Source organism: Ursus maritimus, unplaced genomic scaffold (assembly GCF_017311325.1).
Source record: "Ursus maritimus isolate PB19 unplaced genomic scaffold, ASM1731132v1 scaffold_23, whole genome shotgun sequence".
NCBI lineage: Eukaryota > Metazoa > Chordata > Mammalia > Carnivora > Ursidae > Ursus > Ursus maritimus.
In genome coordinates, this window is record NW_024424786.1 from 28,630,695 (window position 1) to 28,651,305 (window position 20,611).

Consider the following 20,611-nt stretch of genomic DNA (forward strand, 5'->3'; position numbering starts at 1 on the left):
CAGGGAGGATGTCCCTTAAGCTCTTCCAGCTGTGTGAGCCCATCTGGCCTCCACGGAGATGTCACACTCCGGGGTAATCAGGCTAGCTGGAGTCTTACAGGTGGCCGTGGAGGAGTGTGTGGGCCCAGGAAAGGCATTTGGGAGGAGACCACATCCAGAGGTTCCTGGGAGGCGGGGGCAAACAGGAGTCCGGGCCAGTCTTGCCAGAAGAGGGAAGATCTGCCCAGGCCCCCCAGTGAACTTCTGCCCAGATAATCTCTCTGTCCAGCAAGCCCTCCCTCCTTGCCTTGCAGACGACCTTGTTCAAAGCCGGTGGCCCCAGGACCCAGCCAGAGGAAGGATGGCCAGGAGAGCTGGCAGAATCTCCGGGCCCCTTCCTGCCAGGGGCACCCACTACCGGCCTCTTCCCCACCCCTTGTCTGCTCAGCCCCCACTCCCAGCCACCCCCCAGTTCCACCTCAGGCTGGGTCTTGAGCACCTACTGTGTGCCAGGGACTGGCCTGGGAGACACAGAGATGAGGTGACTGCGGGTCCTGGCCTTCAATCAGCACAAAACCTATGCAAAGGAGACAAAAGTATCGACCCCAGTGAGGCAAAGGCTTCCAAAAACTGGCCCGGGGTGGCCCTGGGCTCCTCTAATCACAGCCCCGCCCATCCCCAGCACACAATGGGAACGATTTACACCCATTCCACAGATGAGGAAACCAAGGTGGGGTTGAGGAACTCCAGTACCCCCCACCCCCAGCACCACATGCCCTATTCCAACATCTCATTCTGTAGAAGCCGGCAGCCACCTGCTGGCAAGGCCGGAACACTACCCGCACTTAAAACACCCCGACAAATAAAGCTCAGGGCCGGGAATCAAACCGTGGGGGGCCTAGCTAACGCGGCTTTAGACTCGGGTCAGGCCAGGAAGCAGCAGTTTGACGGGGGGCTGACCAGTCCTACCGGAGAAGGCAGGCTTTAACCACACTGCTCCCCCGGGAGCCGGGCACTGTCCCCAGGCCCCAGCACTTGCCACCACTTCTCGTGACTCCAGAGACAGGCGACCATCAGCCTGGCGTCGCTCCCGCCGCGGGGTGGACCTGTTCCAGACGGCCCACGAGAGCTGGCCAGCCACAGCCGGGAGCCGCCGGGGCTCACCCCCCTCGCCCGGCCTCAGCCAAGGAAGCACCGGGGAGCCCGGCCCTCACCCTCCTTCCTCTTCCGGCCTCCCCTCTGGCCTTTCATTTTTTAATTTACATACTGCAGAACCAACATGTTTTGTTGTTTGCAGTTACACGACTTGTAGCACATGTGCAGATGCCGAGAAGGACCACCTGCGAGTCAGGACACCTGGCTTAGCCCACCCCTCCCCTCCCCTCCCCTCCCCCCCAGCCCCTGGCCACCACTGACCTGTGGGCCATCACTCTAGCTTTGGTTTTGTTTTCAAACACATTCTATAAATAGACTCAAACAGACTAGAACCACTTGAGACCGGCCTCTTTCATTCCGCGTAACGCTAAAATGCCTCTGAGACTCTTCCCGGCTGCCGGGCGCCCCCCTGCCCTGTTCCTCTTACGCAGAGTAATATTCTGTGGGGGCAGGTGGACCCGTGGGTTTATCCAGTCACTCACTGAAGAACATCTGGGTTGTTTCCAGAGTTTGACAGTACGAATAGATCTCTGTCCCGTGGCATAAGGGGCACTCGGGTCAAGCCCACCAGGCCCCGGGCTGTCTCAGCACCCTGCTCGGAGTGTCAGCATCCTTCCTCTGCCCGACAAGCTTCCCACCAACACACACACACACGTTCCCTCTGCACCGCAAGCCTTGACCTGCAAAGCAAAGGCTGTGGGTTGTGGCAGGGCCAGCCTCCAGGGACGGGGTACAACAAGGGGACTGCAGGGTCCTGGGCTCCATCGGACACCAGCAGGACTCTTAGGGGGGATAGGCTTTATCCACGGGCACCGCCATCAGGTACTTGGGCCGGTGGGACCTACTGTGGCCTCCCCCCCACCCCAAGCCCAGCCCCCAGCAAGGAGCTCACCAGCCCCAATGGGCCCTAGGGCCTCCCGGGGAGAATGAAATCCCCGGGGCCTAGGATCTGCTGCCCCTGCCTCCGCACAGCTAAGTACTCGAAGCGCTGAGTTCCATCCCTTCCACACCCGCAGCACAGGCCCCGCCTGGGGAGCGCAGGTGGGCAGTGGCAGTACTCCCATGCACCTGGCAGCCCCCTGTGCCCCACCCCCAAGGCAAACCCCAGGCACGGCCCCCTCAGATCTGCCCTTGAACTTTCTTCCCCTTCCCACTCCACAGGTGTTTTTCAGCCTGGCCTCCTTTTAACCCAAGTGAGGGCAGAGGGCATCTCCCTCCGCTCCACTCCCTGAACTGTGGCTGAGCCAGAGTGGTTCAAATCCCGGTTCTGTCCTCTTACCTGCCGCAGGGCTTTGGGCAGCTCCCTGCAGCTCTCCCAGCCTCAGTGCCTGCCTCTGTGAAATGGGGTTAGTAAGAGCACTCACTCTGTGCAAGTGCTGGAGGCTAAGGAGAGGGGACACAGGCCGGGCCCGGGGCCAAGCGCCCCGCCTGCCCACACTCCTACTTCCCTTTCTTCATTCAGCCATTCAGCCGTGCACAGTGGAAAAAGCCGGCCTGATAGGGCTGTTGCGTCCTTTCCAGAGCCAGCTGCCCTCTGAAGGGCCCCCAGGGCTTCCCCCCACCGCCCTGCCAGGCTGCCCGAGGCTAAGGGCAGGGGCGGGCGGAGGAGAACCTGCCAAGCGAGGAGCGGGGATAACGTAGCCTGAAGCCCCCTAGAGCCCAAGTTCATGACTCTACATTCCGCTCCTGGCAGGCCTCTCCGACCTCGATTCCCAATAAAGCCAGCAAGTCCCCGTCCTTTTTCACGGTGGTTCCCAGTTCTGACGCACTGCCCAGCCAGAAAGGTCCTCCTTGTGCCCTGCTCCCCCACCTTGACCCTCCTTGTTCTTCAGGGCCACACGGCCCGTCCTCAGGAGCCTTCCCAGGACACAGCTTCTCCCTCCGTCCCCTGGACTCCCCCGGGTCTCAGTGTGGACGGCCATGGGCCACTTCCAGCCCATACTCCTAGTCCCGTCACGGGCTCTCGGGCTCCCAGAGATCCCGTGATCTGAAGGCAGGGCTGCTGCCTGGTCCGAGAATCTCCCCATTGGACCTCTGCCCACGGCGGGGCACTCGGTCAGCATGGGCCAATGAGTGACAGCCGGGCCACGGGAAGCAGGCCTCCCCAGCCCCACCCAGAACACCCAGGGTCACACTCAGTTAGACGGGGTAGGGCCCAAGGGGAGGCTCTGCTCCAAACACACACTGGGCAAGGCAGAAAGCTGAGTCCCAGGAGGGCCACATGTGAGCCGGTGACAGGAGAGCGCAGGAAGGGGGCTTTGCAGTCAGGCGGGGCTGGTTTCGAATCTGACATCTGCTATGGGCCAGCGGCCTGGGACCAGTGGGTCTAGGGTGCTGAAGACATAGGAGATTGGGTACGGATGCTCTTGGCGAAGGGTCTGGCCCGTGCAGTGTCCAGGAAATGGTGGGGCTCAGGACTGGGGGAGACAGTGTGGTGAGACATCGCGATGGCCCCCTCCTCAGAAAGCTGCAGCCATCGCTAGGAGGCCAGGGCCCCGGGGCGCGGGTTTCTGGAGGTCTTGCTCACAGAGCCTGGGACACTTCCTGGCCTGTGAGGAGCTCACCAAGTATTTGTCACCAAGTCATGAGTTGTGGAAGGGGTTGAGAGCCACCCCCCACCTGACCGCTGGCCAAGGTCTGACTCCGTGCAGCATTGCCCCCCCACACCCCACCCACTCCTCCCATCAAGTGCACGGACATCGGAGGCCAGGAAGAACATCCCCAAAGAGCTCCCAGTGGCAGCAAGACAGAGGGGGTCATGACTAGACAGGCCAGGAACAGACAGGCTTATCAGGAGTGCAGGGGTCAGGGGAGAAGAGGGGGCATATACTTAGTGATTAGGCAAACTTGGGCTCAAACCTCAACTCTTTCTCTTGTCTGTGACCTCAAGAAAGTTTCCTAACCACTCTGAGCTTCCATGTCTTCCTTTGTGAAACCACAGGACTGTTTTTTAGCTCACAGGGTTGTGCTGAGAGCTGAGCAAAGGCAGTCAAGGGGCCCGGCACCTGCCTTGGGCTCCATACAGGACAGCGATTAATAATGGCATTGCTTATGGGGCGGCTGCCGAGGCCGTGCCCTGGGGGCAGATCAGGCGGGGCTGGGGCATCATTCCCATGCTGGTCCTAAAGGACCTCTCCCCACCCCCCAGCCCCTGTAGCCTTCCCAGGAAGCCTGGTTTCCATAGAAACAGGCGGACTGCAGAGCTGTCCCCGGCATGGAGTCTGTGCCCATGAGGGCTGGCTTAGAAACCTGACCAGCAGCGGGGGGGAGGCGGAGAGGAAGGGGGCCCGGGGCCCAGCACCCCCACCAGCTGCTGAGCCTCCCGGTGATTCAGGGGAGAGTCACTGCTGCTGCTGAGCGTTACAGCCAAGAACAGCTTCCTTTCCAAACAAGACCCTTTCCTGGAGGGACAGTGCCCCCCCATGTCCCTCCCCATCTGGTAGGAACTGCCCATGAGAGCTTCATCCAGGGCTGGAGGCAGGGAACAGTACTTCCAGACCAGGAATTCTTGGCAGCCCCCACAACACTAGGAGAATGGCTGTACTGTCATCCCCATTCTACAGATGAGAAAACTAAGGCCCGAGGGACTTACTCAAGCTTCTCAGGGTTAAGTGGCAGAGCTGAAATTGGGAGCAAGTTAACTGCGCTATAAATGGATATCCTGAGAGAAGCTGGGGGGGGGGGGTGCTGGGGTGCTGTTTGGTGAACCCGACCGCTAGGAAGAACTAAGCCGTAAGCCATCTTCCTCATCATATCGCCTTCTGAAAGCCCCTGGCGGGGTGCCAGCATCTGAACTCCTTCCTTCCTGGGGTCTAGCCTCCCTTGGGTTAAGGCCCTGTGACTCCAGCGGGACCAGGGAAGGGCTGCAGGGAGACCCATTGTTCTCTTATCACACTGGTGCAAAATAGCTGGAAATGGGGTGTGGGACAGGGCAGCGCCAGGAGAGGGGGCAGTGAGAGAAGGAGCCTCCAGGGCGGTCAGAGAGAAGGGGAGGCAAGGAGAGAGGGCCAGCAAGGAGGCTAGAGGGTCCAGAGCCCCCCACCTCCACCCCGTCATCCACCGCATGGTCCCTTCCTGGGGCGGCCCATCAGCTCCTTGGCCGAGAGGCCCCCCCAAAGACCCCCAACTCAGAAACCCCCAGCCTGAGCCTTCAGGCAGAGTGAATCGCACATCTCAAGGGCTGTGCTGGAGAGGCGTGGGCTTGGCAGGACCCAAGTTCATTACCAGCCCTCCGCCTTTGGGCAGAGTACCCATTCGGCCCCTCTGTTCCTGAGCTGTCAATGGGGGTCATGATGCCTGACTTACCAGGCTGGTGGCAAATTACAGCAAAACTAGGAAGTCACAGGACACACAGGGGGCTTGACAGAGGCGTGACTGACATCACGACTGACGTCATCACAGGGGCTGCCAGCGTGCAGGTTTGGTCATGTGGGTCTCGGGGCTAAGGCACAAAGCCAAGGCGAGGCTGTGCACGGTGGAGCTTCCTCGCGGTGTGTCCCTGGAGAGCAGAGTTATTCTACAGGCCGAGCGTGCCTGAGTCAGCCTCGCCTCTCGAGTCGATGCTGAGCCAGCCCCGCATCACCCATCGCCCGCCTCAGCCCCGGGGCTCAGGGTGGATGCGAGGGGCAGGCTGATGGGTAGTGCTGGCAGGGGAGGGGGTGCGCGATGCGAATCCCGCTGGCGGGACAGACCTAGTCCCTGAGACAAAACTCCGGACTCAAGGAAGGGATTCCACGTCCCATTTCCAAGAACCTCCAGGAACACGGGAGTGGCCAGCGGGGCCCTGAGACAGGACAGTGGTGGGGAGACAGGACAGCTGAGGTCCCTAGAGATGCGGCCACCACAGCGAAACCAGGGCCCGACTCTGGGACTCGGGCGCCTCCTCTAAGGAAAACTGGGAGTGTGGTCTCTGGGGCCCTGCCGGCTGTCATGTTCACAATGCGGCTTCTAGATCCACGCGCCGGGGGACATGAGGCCCTCGCTCCAGCTGCCTGGCTGTCCCTGGGGACACACAGAATTTATCTACTAGTTCTCTTTCTTTTGAAGGTGCCTGATTTCCAGAATGGCAGAGGGAAGCCCAAACTTCCACCACAAACAAACATCTCCCAAACTCCAGGGACCAAAAATAAATGTTCCCTGCGTGTTGGAAAGGCTGAGAGAGCAGAGCGGAGGAGGGGACATCCCTGGGCCTCACCCCCAGGTCTGAGGCTGCTGTGCAAGGGGGATTCAGCCCCCCTGACGGCCAGCCATCACCACTCAGACGTCACTCGGGAGGGTCTTCCCTGTCCCTGCTGACACAGAGGGCGAGCACAAGGGGAATTTCTGTCCTTTTCAACCAGGAATGGGCTGCCTCCCCACCAGCCCAGTGACCACGTCAGGGCCCTCAAAGGCAGCTGGTGCTTCCGGATCCCATGGGGCCATGACCATGGGGACAGCCTGGCTTCCAGCTGCCACGGGGCCAGGGCTGTGGTGAGGGGGCAGCGGACACTCGCCATCCCCCTCACCGCCTCTCCCACCTCTCTCCTAACCCAGAAAGGGGAAGACCAGAGTGGAGGAGGGGAACTTCTTTGCAGGGATGCGCCACCATTTTAAGCCAACTTTTCCAGAAGCAGGAGGTGATGTGCCTTTCTGGGTGGGTTGGGGGAGGCAGGCAAAAGGGTTCCTGTACTTTTCCCAGGATGCTATGGGCCAGAACTACAGTTCAGGACTGACCAGCTCCCCCAGGGTCTGGGGCTCTGGCTCAGGGTCAGAGGAGAAGATCAGGACTCCAAAGGCTTGTGCTTAAACCCCAGCTCTACCATGTATCAGCTGCATGGCCTTGGGCGGGTGGCACCACCTCTCCAGGCCTCGGTTTCCTCATCTGCGAAATGAGTGGAAGGATACCTGCCCCCCGCGGATGAGAAGGTGCACAACAACACGGATAGGACAGTACCAGGTTTATAGCGAATGCTCAGTAGTAATGTTGCTGCTGTCATTCTCGGGCTAGGAGACTCAATTTCTTTGCCTCAGTTTCCCCCTTGACCATACCAGCTTCAGTCCCCTTCGAGGGGCTACATGTGGGTCCAGAATGGGGTGTTTACAAGGGGTGGCCTTACGAAGGAAATGGGAAGGGACCGAGGGTCACTCTAGGTCAGGAGGAAGATGCTGCCGTGAGGCGCTCACAACGGATGGTCAGGGAGAACCCCTGGGAGGGGGCCGATGACAGGTGGCAGTGATACGGAACCCCTTGAGGTACTAAGCCTGGATGGCTCCCTCCTTGTTTCCATCACTTGGCCAGGCCCGACCCTGGCAGGGACACAAACCAGTGTTGCCAGTGAGTCGCTGAGATGCAGGGTGAAGTGAAAATGATATGGGCCAGGAGACAGAACATCAGGCACCCCACCCTGCCGCTGAGGCTGCTGCGTGTCCTGGGGTGACTGACATGTCATCTCTGAGCATCACTTCCCTCATCTGTGAAAGGGACATGCTTCATCCCTTTTCAGTCCGCCTTGCCTCCTATCTCTGCCCCACCCCCTCACTCCACTGGAACCACAGTGGCTTCTTACCTTTTCTCAAATATGGCGGACACATTGCAGCCTCAGGGCCTTTGCACAGGCCATTCTCTGCAGGATCTTTCTCTCTCCAAGCTATCCCCACAGTTCACTCTTTCAAAGCCTTGGCTCAAGAGCCACCTCCTTGGGAAGGCCTCCTTGACCACCTGATTTAAAATGGCAACCCCACCTCTGGCCTCAATATGCCTGACACCCAACTTCCCCCCCTCACCTCCCAATACACTATGTAATTTATTTTATTATTTGTCCCTCCACCATTTAAGTGTCAGCTCCATGAGGGAAAGAATTTTTGTTTTGCTCTCAGCTGTCTCCCAGTGCTCGGAACTGTCTGACACTTGGTTCACTAAATCACCTTTGGTGTAGGGCCCACAATTTGTTCAATCAGTGAAAGTAAAGAAGCTATGTATATCTAGAACTATGTATATCAGAGGTCACTGCTAATTTCACTGCTCCCCTACCCTCACACAGTGAGAGGCAGGCCCTTTCTCCAGAGGGGGTGGGGGGCTATCATAAGATTTGAGGGGGAGGGGAGGTAGCACAGTATAGAGTTGGAGAAGCTACAGCTGGCGCCTGGGGGCAGGGATCCAGCAGGTGTTGGCAGCCAGACATGGGTAAAGGCCTTTGGGCCTCAGCCCTCCACTCCAAATTTGGAAGGACTGATTAAACCTACAGCATGTGGGCAGGAAAAGAGAAGCCAGGGCACCGTATTCCCAGGCTACTAGAGTGACAGCGGACTCAGGGACCAGATGGCCCATTTTATGGATGGGATAACAGAGACCTGGAGAAAGCATAGTGCCTTATCTCCTAACAACCCAACAAGGAAAACTGTTCCTCCTCCTGGGCTGAGTGTGGAGTGGTGTGAGGCTCTGGCTAAGGAACCTTGGGCTCTTTGGGCTGCAGGAGAAGACGGTCTGCAGAGGGTCGTGGCCCCCTCTAACCGCCCACCAGAGGTGTGGGTCCAAGAGGCCGCACAGTTGGGGTGGGCATCGCCGCCGCCCTGATGCCTTCTCCCCGCAGGACGGCCGCACCGGGAAAAGTTTGTCTTTAGGAAACCAACCAGGAAGCGCGGGGCGGTGGTGGGGAGCCCATGCAGCCTTGGCCATCAGCGCTGGACTCCAGAGGAGCCCCGGGGTTCCCGGCCTCCGCCCGCTCCTGCCCCCGCCCACCTTGCTCCAGAGAAGAAACCCGCTCCCCTGGGGCCGCGAGGGGGCGGCGGGAGCCCGGGACTGAGTGGAGGAGGGGAGGGCGGAGCGAAGGGACACAACGCAAGCGTCCGATCCTGCGGGGCGCGCCGGAGATGCGCGCGGGGTTCTGGCTGTTCCTCGATGGATGGGCCCCCCCCCCCGCCGCCCCGGGGTGGATGCGAGTATTTTGCCCCTGGCAGGGAGCCCCAGCCCACCGAGAACCGGGCCAATGGCCCCACACTGCCCCCTTCCCGCTGAGCGCGCCACTTAGGGGAGACTGGGGGGGCGTCCGTCTCCACCTGTGCTTCCCAGACCCTCCCACCCAACAACTGGGGCTTAGGCGCGGCTACGGTTTCTGCCTCCTCCCCTCCCCCCGACCCCTCCCTCCCTCGCCGGCCCAGAGACCAGTTGTCTCCCAGTCCGGCTTCTCCTCCTCCACTGTGTCCTTTATCTCCTAGCTCCAGGCACTCACCCACTTTCTGACACCCGGGGCTGAGAGCTGGGGACCCCAGGCGGGGAGCTCCGGGCTGCTGGGCTCCCCCACGGCCCGCCGAGCCAGTAGGTCCGGCCAGCGGGAACTCCGCCACCGCGGTCCGCGGCCCTGCGGGGGCGAAGACAGAAGGAGGGGCACTCGCAAGTTTGTGCCGCGCACTCCTCGGACCGGGGAACAATGGCGATGGGGGGGAGGGGACAGAGAACGGAGCGCGGGGACAACAGTCCGACCCCAGGGAGACAGAAACTGCGCTTGGCTCTTTCTCTCTTGCTCCAAAGCAGAGAGGGAGGCAGGGGGGAAATAAACAGTCCAACAGGGAGGAGACGGGGGAGGGTGAAAGCCGGGGGAGAGAGGGAAACCGAGGCAGAAGGCAGGGCGGCGAGTGGAGAGCGCCAAGGGAGGTAACCGAAGGGGCTGCGGGACTGCGCCTTGCGGGGATTCGGGGAGGGGACCCCTGGAGTCCCGGCGGATAATGCCGGGGCCAAGTGGTCCTGGGGCGTCCAGCTCGCGCTCACGGGGACCCCAGAGCAGCCGCTGTGTCTGCGGCGGCAGAAGCCCCGCCAGGCAGGGCTGGGCTGGGCTGGGCTGCGCAGGCACCGGCCGGCGGCCGGAGGGGAGCGTGCGAGGCTCGGAGGCGGCGGCGGGGAACAGAACTTACGTTCCTAGCGCATGCTGGCGCCGGCGCTGCGCGGAGCTGGCGAGCCAGGGGACGCCTGGGCCCTCAGGAGCCTCACATCGCGCCGCCCGCGCGGGGCAGGGCAGGGCAGGGCCGGGCCGGGCCGGGCGGGACTGCGTGCGGCGTCCTGCGCGGCCGGGGTTTACCCGAGTCTGGCGGCCCGCGCTGGTCCCTCCTCTCGGTCCCGCGCGCAAGCCAATGGCGCGCCGTCCCCTCCCACGCGCCGGCTGCCTCGCCCCCGAGGGTGGCCGCCGGGCGGGAGGGGGAGAGGGGTTGGGGCCGCCGGGCTCCGGGGTTCCCCGGCCGAGGCTTTCCTAGGGACTGCCTGTGGGGGGCGCGCTCACGCCCCGGGAGAAGGCGCTGGAGAATCAAAGCCGGGGGGCCGCGCCGCCCAGGAAGACTTTCTTGGCAAGTTCTGAAGACTGCGCCCCTTTCGTGAGACTCTCAACACCCCCATAGGTTGGCAAACCACACTGTCTTAAATATCCTCGGGGTATCCCCTGGGGCCTAGGCCAGTGTCTAAAATGGAAGGGACTGCTTTGGCTGGTAGATACCCAAGTGTGTAGGGAACACAGTGACAACAATGGTCACCATCTGCTGAGCGCCCGCTCCGTGCCAGGCACCGTGTGTTCAAGGAGTTGCGAGCATTAACTCCTTTGATTCTCACAACAGCCCACGAAAGCCTGCATGATTAATCCCATTTTACAGATGATGGTCAGGGACTTTTGATTTGGGCTTCCAGCCTGGACCCATCCTTCCCTCCCCCTCCATAGGACACCCACCCCCTCCACATACACACCCACCTTCTTCATCTTCCACCCTAAAATCTGGTCTCCCCCATGTTGCTGTAAACTGCACCGTCACGGGACTAAGATCTTATCCAGGGCTCCTGGACACATGGTGGGGTGCACAGTTGTCAGACCTTTTATCTCTGTACATCCTGTGGGGGAAGGGGGGGATGAGGGTGTGGTTTGGGGGTCCCTCTGGGAACCTGTCAGCCGAAAAGAACCAGGGTCCTACAAACAATGTCCCCACCCACTCTGGGCTCATTTAACACCCCTGTGACCAGTAATGTGCCTCCCACCCCAAATCCCACCACCACCTGCACCCTCCTTCTGGGAAAACTGCCAGGCTCTCTTCATCTTATCTGATGGGAGTGGGGGGTGGGGACAGAAAGGCAAGGTTGATGACACGCTCCATTTCATGAGATGAGTGAACAGGGCAGGTGAAGGTGAGGTGAGTGGTTGCCCCAGGTCTCTAGCTAGGTGGGCATTTGGACTCTGGGTCTGAGCTCTTTCCACATCAGTTCCTGAAGGGTTAATCAAGCAGGCTCTGGGTCTAGACCAGGGGTTCAAATCCTGGCTCCGCCACTTGGTAATTGGTGGCTCTGCACGAGTTACTTAACCTCTCCATGGCTTGTTTCCTCCGCCTACAAAATGGGGGTGACCCCTAGTAGGAAGTGCCCCTGGTTGGGGAGCAGCAGCAGTGCACACTTATTGAACACTGACTGTTTGCCAAGAAGACTCTCGATGCCCTCCCCAGAGCTGGGACCGGGCGGGAGAGGCTGTGCCCTTCTACGCGGAAGTAAACAAAACAGTACCTGGCTCTCGAGAGCCCTCGGTGACTGTGAGCTGTCCCGATTACCACGGAACAACTCTTATCCTGAGGCACCTCTGTTATCCACAGTGCCACTGTCCCTGCTTCCGGACAAAGCCCTCAGTCACTGGTGGTCAAAAATGAATGAGTAAGTGAATGAATGAATGAATGAATGAATGGCTGGAACTACAGATCGGGATTGCTCCGAAGTGTGTTGGGTGAAGCACAGAGCCAAGATCCACCTGACTCGAGGCTCGATAGTAGTCTTTGCAACAGCTCAGAGTCTCAGCTCTCTGCCTCAACAGAGCTGGCTGAAGCTGGGATGATGAATTCTTTTGTTGCCTCTTCTGTCTTCCCAGCATACAGGGCTCTGTGTCGAGGCCAGGAGGCTACAGACTTAACTAGTGTGAAGTGTCACCTCTGATTGTCCACCTTGACACGAGACCCTGCCAGTGTTGCCTTTGGCATGGTCACTGTCTATACCCAAGAACCTGACCTCACATCCATAAAAGGGACTCTAACAATCACCCCAAGATCTCCAACATGTAAGGCGTTGCCTTAGTAGTAGTGAGCACCCTGTCACTGGCAGCAAGCAAGCAGAAGCCAGGCAAGAGTCAGTGAGGGGGGCTAGAGGAGGGATTCACACCTTAGGTGGCATAGGATGCGGATAAGCTTTGAGCCATGCGGGTCTTGATTCTGTGTTCTCTCTGTTTCCCAAACCCATCAGCGGGGAGCCTGGGAGCAGCTGCTGTCCCCCCATCCTCACGAAGAAGGCAATCTTGTCTGGGGCCTTCCTGTGTGTCAGGCAAGGTGCTGGGTGCTGGGGCCCTGGCAGTGAACAGGACCCAGCCCGTGTCCTTGGAGAGCTCGCAGCTCTTGGGAGACAGGTGCCCACACAGCAGCAGTGGAGACAGCTCACGATAATGGGCAAAGGGCTCGGTGGGCAGGAGAGGGAAGAAGCTATCCATTACCCCTCCATCTGCACTCGCTAAAGTGCCCATTAGAAGCTCTTGCTCTTTTCCTTCCTATAGAGTTTTCTAAAGTGATGTGCAGCTGGTTCAGGAACATTCCTTAGACTGCCATTCTGCTCTTAACTTCTCCATTGCCTCATCTTTACACGGGGCATGAAAAAGTTCCCCTTGCTGGGCCATTGTGAGCCAGAAACTGACATTTGTCAGGTGCTAGGCAAGAACAGGTGCTCAGACCTGCTGACCATGAGGTGTCATCCTTATTTGCAGCTCCGGAGAAGGAGCATTAGCAGAGAGGACGAGGTAAGGAGGCCGGGGCCCTGGCTCCACTCCTAACTAGCTGTGTGTCTCTCTGCTGCACCTGAGAAATGGAAATATAAAAACACCTGCCTCTGGGAGCGCGTCATCGTCGTCAAGGGAGGGAGTAGATGAGAAAGATTGGCAAACTGGAAATGCGGATTCCTATTACTATTGTGCTTAGTGGGCTTCTCTGTGTGAAATTGTCCATCAGAGCCCCAGGAGGGTGGGGTGGGGTGGGCGTGGCGGTGGAGCCTAGGGCCAGCCAGCTGGGGGAGGGTCACTCGGAGCCGCCCACCCCGTCCCCCACAGCGGGGGCGGCAGCATCTTCATAGTGCCTGGCTGTGAGCACATGCATCTGTGCAGATGGGGGGCATGTGGGCGGGCGTGTGGCTGGAGGGTGGCGTAGGCACAGGAAATGCCAGTGTCTGCGGCCCGAAATCACGTGTGGATTGTGAATCCCCGGGGAGGAATGCAAATATAACTGGATTGCAAAGATGCAGCAGTGGGACTAGGTTTGGCACCTGTGTGTGTGGGGGGGGGTGGAGATGCTAGGGGAATACCTGTTGGGCCTAGTCTTTGGAGCTGGGGCCTGGGGACTGGGCTCAGCAGTGACCCTCCCTCCCTAGGGATGGGGTTGGGGCACAGAGGGGAAGAGGATGTCCTCAGAGGCCCCTGTGGTTGAACCCAGGGGTTTTAGAGCAGACAGACCTGGGTTCAAATCCTAATTATGGATCATGGGCCAGTGTTTGCATTTCTCTGAGCCTCAGTTTCCTGGTCTGTAAACTGGGGGAATGGGTAGAGCTTACTTCCTAGGGGTTACTGGGAGTTTAACAAAGAGGACAGATGTTAAGCCCTTAGCAAGGAACAGACACTATTGTTGATAGTAATAGTAGTAGCCAGAAGGAGAGAGGGAGAGGGACTCTGGAGGAGCTGGTGCTTTGTAAACTGATAAAGGTAGATCTGGGGTAAGAAAGCTGTCAAGCCACGGTGAGCTGAAGCTTCCGGGAGGAGCACCGTTTTGGGCCAGGATGACAGGGCCGCCGTCCCACAGAGTGAGGCGGAGGAATCGGGCTTCCCCTTCCCGGTTCCCCTCGCTTCCTCTAGAGCTTCCTTCCTGGTTAGAGAACCCGCCTGGTAAGACCTCTGGGGGTTCCCTCGTCCCTGCTGGGGGTCACAGGCTGAACACAGCTTTGGGGACCGAAAGGCGCAGCTGCAGGAGCAGGCACCCTGAGGCAGGCCACCCCCACACTGCCTGGCCCCCGCCTCCAGCCTGGGGAGACTGCCCAGGCCTCCTTCCCTCCACCCCACTCCCTGGGGGCCGCCCTCTCTGCCTATGAATCATCCTCACTGCCACAAGCCAGGCTGCTGGCTGTCAGCTCCTCACCTGTGGGAGAGACAACCCATCAGGATGGGGGTGGAAGGGATGGGGCTCAGCCCTTCCTACAGTAAGGGGGGGACAGCTTGGGGGCCAGAGGACCACAGCCGGCCCTTTCCTGCTAACAGGGGTCAGGCTCCGGAGGGCAGGTACAAGCAGGACTTGGCAGTTAGACCGTCCTGGATTTAGGCACAAGGCCCCAGTCCTTGCTAACCAGCTCTGTGGTCTTAGACGACGTTCACAGATTCTCAGCCTCGGTTTCTTCATCTGCCCAATGGAAAGAGGAAAATCATGACTCTTAGCGTCCTCGGAGAATTAAGTTAGACTTTCTACACGTTCAGTCCTGAGCTCGGGGTCTGGCTCACAGTAAGCGCTCAGTAAATGTTCATTGACTCAAAGAATGAATGGACGTGTGGTAATGGCAGTGAGTGGGGGTGGAGGGGGTACACGTGGATGTCTGCAGGAAAGCCATCCTCCTGCAGCCCTGTGTCCGAGGCCCAGGACACCCCAAAACTCGGGATGGAGTGTGGACTCTGCCTTGTGGGTACAGCTGATGCTTCTGCAAAGCCAAACAAGAGCCTCAGGCTGGGTCAGACTCTACAAGCGCTGAGCACTGATTGTAGACCCTGGGACTGCATCACAGTGAGAGCCTACAGCACCCCCTGTGGGCTATCAGGTCAGGGCCTTGGACCCCAGGTGGCCAGCTAGGGCGGTGGCCAGCACCTCACCCTCCTCCAGCCTAAGGGGATGCTGGACCACCTGGGGACCATATCCCAGGAGGGCTTTAACACCATCTCAAGAGATAGCTTTCTGAGCACTTACTGTGTGCCAGGCACTGGTCTAGGCACATTGTATGTACCTAATTGTAATAAATCTCAGGATGTTGGTATCATTATTAGCCCCATTTTATAGATGAGGAAACTGAGGCCCACTGAGTTACTCTAGAAAGCACTGAGGTCAGGACTGGAACCCCAGGTAGTCTGGCCCAGTGGCCCCCCCTCCCCATGGCTCTCGTTGTGCTGCTGACCTGGGCCCTGCTGACCCCCTACCCGATGCAGTCATTCAGGTTTGGGACAAGGGCATCACCCATGCCAGCAGATTCGAATTCATAAAAATCGCTTTGGAGAAGTGGTTCTCAAAGCAGGGTTACAGGGTACATCCTAGAAAAGCAGATTCTCAGTCCCAGCTCTGATCACAAACTCTGGCGGGAGGGAGTGGCTGGGGCAGCAAACTGCATTCCCACAGGTCCTCCAGCTGATCCGCAGAGGAGCTAAAGTCGGAGAACCGGAGAACCGTGGCTTTAGAGCTGGCAAAGCAGATTCTTAAGATTCTCTCGTGGAAACTGATGCTTTGGTATTCTTCGGCCCATTTTACAGGTAAGGCTGAGTCTCCCTTTGCCAGATTTTGCATGAGGGAAGTGGAAGAGATGGGCCTGGACCCCACAGTGTGTTGTTCTGGAGTAATCGTGCTTGCATTCTCTGGGCCAGAGTGTGGACCAAGGCGGGGAGGGGGAAGAGCTCGGAGCGGAGGGGCTGCGGGCGGGGGACTGGGCCAAGGGGGCGGGCCCTGTTGATTGTTCCCTCGGAGGGGCCCCAGCCCGAATCTACATAAATAAAGCCCAGCCTGCCATTTTGAGTGATCGGTTTATTAATACTCACGGGGCCGCTGTCCAGGCGGATCGAAGCAACAAAGGCGGCCGGCCGCCGCGCTCCGGGGGCATCGTTACGTAACTGCTCCGAGGAGCAGCGCGGGGTTAGCGGGCTGGGGGCTCCGGGGCGGTGGAGGGAGCACCTGCCAGGGAGTCCTCACCACGCGCGCTCCTTCTCCCACGCCGGAAGCGGGTTAACTACTGCGTGGCTGGCTGCAGCCCTCCACTCCCAGCGGCGGGGCTCTCACAGGCGGATCGCCTGTCCTGCCCTCCGGGACCAGAGGCTCAGCCAGGGCTTCCCCTCCCCCACTCACCGCGGCCCCTCCTCGCCCCATCCTCACTCCGAGCTGGGGGTGGGGGAGAGAAAAGACCAAAGCATAGGGCAAGTTGTGGGTGCAAGACGCGTGGCTTGCATCTCCAGCTCACCTCTGTGGGGTGACGCATTTTACAGACGGAGATTTGAGGCCCAGAAAGGGCTGACTTCGTGCACCAAGAATTCCTATCCCCGAATGGGTCCAAAGCCCGCCTTTTTTCCCTTGTGCCCCACAGCAGGTCTTGTTAACTGCCGTGGATCACTTGGCGTGCTGGTGTTCCGGCTGGGGTCAGAGGGCCGGGATGCTGTGGACAGGGTGGAAAGTACTGTGTGCATCTCTGCATGGAGAGGGGGGTGGCTGAGGAAGGCTTGGCACAGGCAGCTGTGCCGCTGGTGATCACCGAACAGACGGTGCCAAGGACACGCCATGGCTGTTGGGGTTAGTGGGGATCGGCACACCAGGCCTGGCCCCCACATTCCCCACCATGCCCAGACCCTGAGAACCAGCCCCTGCCATCCCCCCAAATGCTCCCATGCTACAGCCCTACTAGACTGCCCAGGCTGGGCCCTCTGCCAGGAATGCCCCCCTCCCATCCACCATGCAGTGGACCCTCTCAGGGCGGTCTGTCCCAGCACCCCAACCGCCCGCACCCCCCCAACATCAGGAACCCTTCAAGGCCGTCTCTTCCAGCCCTAGGAGCGCCTGGTGACAGTCCTGACACGTGCCTTATGGGAGTTATTGCTGGCTGTCTGCTCGCATTAGGCCACCTGCTTCGGGATGGGGGCTCTGTGTCTGCGCCTCTCAAGTATTGCCGGGCCGGGCCTGGCGCACCGTGGGTCTGTCTCAGCACTGGGTAAATTTGAGGTGAAGCGTAAGGCCCTCAGGTACATTTAATGCTTGGTGACAGTCTTCAGAGCCAGACCACAGAACTCCACAGACAGGCCGATGGCTCTGCTAACTCCTAGCTGTGTGGCTTTGGGTAACGGTAGTAGCCTCCCTGGGCGTCTGCTTGCCTGTTCGTAAACCGGGATCACAGCAACCCCAGGATCACGAGCGTAGTTGGTATTTATTGAGCACTTGCTATGGGCGGAAACTTTGTGGACTCAACACAGCAGCCACGAGGGGGTAGGTGCTGTTCCCGGCTCCATGGGAGAGATAAGCTTCTCTCCCAGATGACTAGCTGATTAGGGACAGAGCCGAGATTCAAACCCTGGTCCCTGTCTAGGTCTCTAATCTCCCATTCACAGGCTTATTCTGACGATCAGATGAGAAATAACGAGGGACCGGCATACAGTAGGTGCTCAATGATATCTCTGCACCTTCCCTCGAAAGGTCCCCCAGGGCAGCTTTGCTTTTGCCCTTCAGTCCCCCTCCCCCATCTCCGCAGACCCCAGGGCATTCTGGGAGCCCCTCAGTGGGGGTGGGGGTGGGGCTGGAGGAGGGGCTTGTGGGAAGCTTTGGCAGAAGATGATGTTCTGGCTTCTGAGTATAAATAAATTATTGTTTTATGTCCTTATATAAGGAAAGGGCACATTGCATTTGCCAATCTAAGCATGTCGAGCTGCAGCTTCCCTGTGTTTTGCCAATTGCTTCCATGTGTTTCCAGCCCAAGGCAGTAAACAGGAGCCTACGGTGCCTGGCGCTCCCCCCCACCCCCCGCCCTGCTGTAGGGAAGGAACTCTGATCCCAGTGAGGCCTGTAGAGTGTGGGTGTCAGTGGGGAGACTGAGGCAGGGAGAAAGTGTCTGTGGGCCTCCTCCAGGCCATGGGAACTCAGCAGGACTCTTCGCCTCCCTCCTCCCAGAGCCTCAGTTTACGCAGCTGAGATGGGGCCTATTACTGATGTCCCCTCTGCTTTACAAGGTGAGAAACAGTGCTGCCCAAGGGCTTCGTACTCAGAAACACTAATGTATTCGTTGTCATTGTTATGGATACTGAGGGCAGTAAGAGTACCCCCCTCCGTCCCTCCATTGTGCCCCTTCTGGGCTTCTACCACCTGCCCTAGCCTGCCGCCCGGCCCACCTAACCCAAGCCACTGTAAGCACCCACTGGGACCACCAGTTTTCCTCTTACTGGTCCCCCAGCTCCCAGCTGTGCCTCCTCCGAGTCACTCCTTCGAAGAGCGCTTCGGAAAAGTTGATCAGAGATTAGGCAACGGGGCTTTCCCTCCTGCTTCGGTTAAAATCCAGACCTATCACCATAGACGGTGTGGCCCCGCCTGCTCTTCCTCCCCCGCCACCCCCGACTCCAGTCACACCAAGTCCACCTGCATAGGTCTTGTAAACCCTGAGCATTTCCAGCTCCGGCCCTTGCACATGCTGTTCCCTCTCCCTGCAATGCTCTTCCCCTCAGGCCTTCATGGGGCTGCCTCTTCCTCTCTCACCCCTGGTGTCACCTGAAAGGTCACGGAGGCAGAGAGGCCTTCCCACATCACCAAGTCATAGCAGACCCCATCACTCAACTGCTTCACCCTGTTTCGTGCCCTTAGAGCACGTGTCATATCTAAGATGGCCTTTACATTTTAAAATTAACCTGTTTCTTTTATCTGCCTCCTCTAGAATATACCCTCTTTGAGGGTAGGGACTTTATCTGTCTCACTCACCACTCTATTCCCAGCACCTTACTCTATACATATTACATAAGCTGAGGCAGGGGGAGAATAATTACTACTAATTAGTAATGGTGTAGAGCAGGGCCACAGGGCATTACTCCCATCTCAGAGGGAGCATTGCAGTACGCAGCCTGTGCAACAGTGCATGGCAGCCCCAAGTGTAAAGGCCATCCTAGATCTTCACGCCACTTCATTCTCAAGATTTGTAATAAACTTGAAATTGTTCCAGCTTAAAAAAAAATGAAGGAATGCACGCATGCATACATACATATATACATAGAATGAGCGATGAGGGGAACTCCATTTTTGCATCAGAGAAACTTGCAATCTGGTGGAGACAGACTCTGAGCGGATGCTACTCCAAGTCGCCCTTTCGTGCATCACTCTTCCCTATCGGGACTTGTCCTGTGTGCTGTTCCCTCTGCCGGGACTTTCTTCCCCTATCATGCCCTGGTCTTCACGTGCTGGTTCTTGCCCATGCTTCTCCTATCTCAGTTCATTTCCCCTGGAGACCTTTCCTTACCCCTCCCCCCGGCTGCCTCCCCCCATCCTCTAACTCAAGGTTGGACCACACAGACACCCCCTCCAGCCCCCACCTCCTACCAGCTGACCCCAGCAGCGCGCTCAGGGCATTGGGGTGGATTTGGCAGCTAGGTTCCAAGTGCCTAGGGCTGGCCCAGAGCTCCTTCCAGGCGAGACTGTGTCTCCTTGCCGCTCTATCTTTGTGCCCAGCGCAGTGCTGGCCTATTGTGGGTTTCTGAGAAGTTGCAGCGGGAGGGGATCCGGGGGAGACTGAGAGCAGAGGTGGGTATGGCTGTCCTGGCCCTGCATTAGAACCCCGGCCTCGTGTCTGTAACCTCTGAACTAGGCCCCCACCCTTCTGCCTCCTGCCCCCACCCTGTTCTCCCCGCCCCACCAGAGGTCCAGGGCAGCCCGGAAGATGGGAGAAATGGCACAGCCACCCTGGCCTCTCCTCCGTCCAGCCCTCCTAACCGCCTCTCCTTTTCTGTCTTGTCCTGCTTTGCTTCGGCTCAGTCCCCTCCCCCCGGCCGGTGAATGCAAACCGAAAAGAGAAAAAGAAAGGCCCATAGGACAGTGAAAAATCGCCACTTTCAGGAGCCATCGCTGCTGCGATGATTCGGGAGCCCTCCGTCACTGCGGGAGATCAGGCCGACGCTCTGCGACTCCCAGGCTCCCTGAGCTGTGTGGCATGGCCCGTGTGACAGCCAGGACCTCAGTGTCTTCATCTGTAAAATGGAGGGAGTATCGGCCAAGGGAACTGACAAAACGTCGCCTTCATCTCATGATTGTCCCTGGAGCTACAAATCACAGGGTGAGGCAGCACACGCAGCCAGGGTGGGGACCCTCCCGGCACCCGGTCTACCTGCATGGGGCCGGTGGGAGGACTACGGTGCCAGAGGTGGGGCTGGAGGGGTGGCCAGGAGGTTCACAGCCTAGGGGGTCTCGGGACAGGCTTCCTAGAGATGCTGGCATTTAACTGAGTCAGGAAGGACACATGGGAGCTTGCGAAAGTGATGGAGTGATGGAAAGTCAGAGACGTCTTCTGGTCCTAGCCTCTCATTTTACAGGGAAACCAAGGCCCCAGAGGGCTATGGGATTTGTTCAAAGCCACACACACATTAGTGACAGAGCCCAAATTAGAATGTGAATAGCTTGGGGACATCTGGGTGGCTCAGTTTGTTAAGCATCTGTCTTCGGCTCAGGTCATGATCTTGGGGTCCTGGGATCAAGCCCCGTGTCA

At 58.9% G+C, this 20,611-nt stretch overlaps 1 protein-coding gene across 3 annotated transcripts in view; it reads right to left on the reverse strand.

Moving 5' to 3' along the window:
- The window catches only part of TP53I11 (tumor protein p53 inducible protein 11), a 16,115-nt gene extending 5,944 nt beyond the window's left edge, over nt 1-10,171 (reverse strand). The window contains exons 1-3 of one of the 3 annotated variants that reach the window (XM_040638984.1): nt 10,021-10,163; nt 9,342-9,470; nt 483-556 (exon numbers count right to left, since the gene is read on the reverse strand). The gene's annotated coding sequence lies outside the window, so the exon portion shown is untranslated. Of the gene's footprint in view, nt 1-482; nt 557-948; nt 1,187-9,341; nt 9,471-10,020 lie in introns of those variants that run through there. The other 2 variants (XM_040638985.1, XM_008701044.2) reach the window with 2 other exon arrangements.
- Between the last annotated feature and the right edge of the window lie 10,440 nt (nt 10,172-20,611).